General features: G+C 32.5%; 1 protein-coding gene across 4 annotated transcripts in view; it reads left to right on the top strand.

The window, feature by feature from the left end:
• The window catches only part of ATP8A (ATPase phospholipid transporting 8A1), a 102,791-nt gene extending 99,624 nt beyond the window's left edge, over positions 1–3,167 (top strand). For all 4 annotated transcript variants that reach the window (XM_070145377.1, XM_070145374.1, XM_070145375.1 and 1 more), the window contains one exon: positions 1–3,167. This exon is cut by the window's left edge and continues 197 nt beyond it. The gene's annotated coding sequence lies outside the window, so the exon portion shown is untranslated.
• The last annotated feature ends 368 nt before the right edge of the window (positions 3,168–3,535 follow it).

Genomic DNA, 3,535 nt, shown 5'->3' with positions numbered 1-3,535 from the left:
GAATTTACAATGAAAATAAAAGTACATGTTAAGGTAAGAGGAAAAGTGAGTAAAAAGGCATAATGGAAATGAACTGAATGATAAAAGACAGAATTTGATCTACTTAATTTATAATCTCTGTATGGCCTGTTAGATACCAAAGGTTTTCTAGTCTTCTGTCATTCCTTCCAGTTGCTTTCTTTTGGCAGTGTAATTATTCAAAATGTACACCGGCAGACACAAGCTTGTCACAAAACATGATACTTGAGATCTCAGAATGTTAACAGTTGAGTAAATAATTTATGATCTTTAACAAACTTGTTTTTTAGGCTTCTTTATGGTTGTGTTTTTATGCGTTTGTAACATGATTACAGTTTTGTGTCATTTTAGCATGTTACCAGAAGGCCAATGTCACTTTTTGTAGGTGATAATTAATTGCTCTGGAGGTTAACTGAATGTGTGAATTATTAACTAAAAACTAGAATTCTGGAATGACTTGAGCGTGCAGCAGCATTAGAATTTTGTATAATTCCAGAAGAAATCAGGATTCATACCACCCTGAAAATTCCACATGAGGACCTAACAAATAATATGATATTATCTTTGTCCTCTTGGAAGTATGAGGAACTTATCAACAGGTAAAGATATATGAATTTATGTTGGAATGTTCATATAGTTGGTGTTAAGTTAGTTGAATAAATACCATGTTTAAATGTTTAAAGTTTAAACCAGTGTTTGTGAGAATCTTAACAGTTAAATGATAACAAAACAACAGAACATTCTGAAACACAGCAGTTATTTTCAGTGTTGAGTTTGAGGGGTGTTGACGAACTGTACTGCAATCATGAACACCAACAACTTAAACACAAACGGAATTCATGCCAGTTGATGATATATGCAAACAAAAGTTATACATTGTTCATTTGTGGAGAGTCTGGATAATGAAAGAAAATAACGAATTCTAAATCCTAGAAAATTATAGAAAATCTGAATGGTAATTTGTGTGTAATATTTGTATAATAACACTTAATTTGTCCTTGCTTTATATAAAAATACACATGTAGGTTTTTCATTATGCACTCTAATTATTTAAAGAATTGGAAGTAAGACCTAACAGTCAAATGAACGAGAATTTAAAATTTGAACAGCACACTCTGATCCTGGCACCAGTAACCAAGACTTATAGTAAAGGATGCTCTTCACATAATGCAGTCATTAATGTCAGTGGTATAAAGTCTCTTTCTAGCTGAAAATTACATTATGGGTAGAATATGTAATTGAATTTACATTGGATTAATTTGCAATTGCAAAGGTTGCAAATGAGTACAGTTGTATTCTCTGTATGATTTTGATAAACTAGGAAGAACATAAACTGAAGATAGGATTAAATCAATAATTGTCCAGCCAATTTTACAGACTTTGTATAGGAATTTGAGTAGTAACTTTCTATAGATGAAGACTATAAATTTTTCTTCAAATGAAGGTATTGCACATGGCTATCATTATCGTCAACTAAGAGAACTTGTCATTTAATTAGAGTAGGATCCTCCATGTAAAAAAAAATGAAGCCCCACATGTGCCTGATAGTCCAAGATGATGTACCTAGGTGTTGAAATGACAGACAAGCAGTTTAGAAGAATTTAGAGAGAGTGAGAAAAAAAGATAAACATAAAATCTACTTTTGATACTAGCAAGACTTTGGTATTACTGAGCAACACAGGTGCATAAAGCCAAGAGGTATATACTGGCTAATTGGTCAAACCCATCTGGACTATTGTAGGTGTTTTGGGAAGGCATCATTGGCACTTAGAATAATAAAACAAAATCTAATTGCAGACTTTTTTGTAAAGTAATGGAAGTATATTATGAAGAGATGGATTTTGATACAAAAAAGAGTCACTGTTTAACCAATGGTACTTGAGTATAAGTAAGAAATACTGTAAAGCTGTGTTGATTAAATTAGATCATTCTTTCATTTGATTATCTTGTATAAACAGATATATGTCATGGAAGATAAATAAACCTCTTCAAGTTGATGATGGTAGTTAGAAGTAATATGGAAGCTTTGCAAATCTTCCATGGTCACTATACCATAAAGGTCACAGGATGTTTTTCCGTGTGATATGTTCCTTCCTACAAATATGACATTTTTCCAGTAGGGAATTTATATGTGGTCTGCTATATGGATTGTGTCTGTGTTGTCTAGTTACGATGGGTGTGTATCACTGTGTGTGGCCCTTTGCAGTGATCCTTATTCTGGCCTGCCATCATACATCTCTTGCTGATTCATCTTTTGTGATTGACTTAATGGTACAATTCTTCACTTTAGATGAATGAGAGTAAAGGTAACAAGATAATAAAAATTCTTTCATACTGCACCCTTAATACCAAGAGAGGATGTTCTATAGTCTATTGTGCCAGGATAAGTTGGTATATTAGTCAACTCTTGTCACATATGCTAAATTTTTAATGTACTTAATGGGAAGAGAAAATATAAAGATTTAGGTTTATTGAAAAAATGATGTGTATTTGTCTTCTATTCTTGTTTCATATGTATGTGTGTTATGTGTGTGTGTTTGTATGTATGTACATGGCAATGAGACAGATAGGATATTTACCTGTCTGTCTATTGACTTCCTTGTGGTATTGGGCGCTGAATATCAAATCACCTGCTCTGTGTCCGTGGGTTATTGTACGACATGTCAGACAAATGCCTGAAGTCCCTAGATAGTATTGACATTTATCTGAGGTTATCCCCTACTTTACCTTTGATATTATATATCTAATAATAAGTTATCAGAATGCAATGAGTAGTATGACAGAGTATTTCTTAAAAAGGCTTCACATCATTGTAAGTTGAGTTAAAGCTACCTGATAGATAAATATTATATTTTGCATAATCAGCTTTATATGTTTTCCACTGAATTCCCCTCCCTCCACCTGCCCTTTCCCCAACTTGATTTGATATTTTAAATTATAAATATTTTATTCCCCAAGAAGCAAGAAAAATGAGTATTCTTGCAATATGTAGTTGATGGGTAACAGAAAACAGTGCAGATATTGTTGACTTGTGGAGCTTCATTTAATATTTTTGTAACATATATCATGTTCAAAATATTCAGGCAGGTCTTAATATTGTGTTGTGCATGTATCAAAGGAATTCTAATTACATGGTTATAAGTCTTGAAGCATTGTTTGATTTACTCTATCATCCTTATACAATTATCAGATGGACACATATTACATGGAAAATTGGTAGATGAAAAGTGAAAATCACTTTCATGTGAATGAAAAAAGTAACTTGTCACTTAGAGGCAATCTTGTTTACAGTGGAACAAATCATGTCAAAACCAATTGCAAACTTTTCAAATACACAAGAAGTAGAATCAGATGCGAACATATGATAATTAAATTATTTAACAATGAGAAGTGAGGAAGGGTCTTCAATATCTGCAAGCGATGCAGTAATCATTCTGAGTGATCCAGTTTTCACTCGTTCTTATGAGTATAAGGAATCATTCAGACTTCTAGTGATGAACTGGGTAATTTGATTGCA

The sequence above is a fragment of the Penaeus vannamei genome, chromosome 33 (assembly GCF_042767895.1).
Source record: "Penaeus vannamei isolate JL-2024 chromosome 33, ASM4276789v1, whole genome shotgun sequence".
In the NCBI taxonomy this organism is placed as follows: Eukaryota; Metazoa; Arthropoda; class Malacostraca; order Decapoda; family Penaeidae; genus Penaeus; species Penaeus vannamei.
This window is presented reverse-complemented; position numbering and strand designations above follow the sequence as displayed.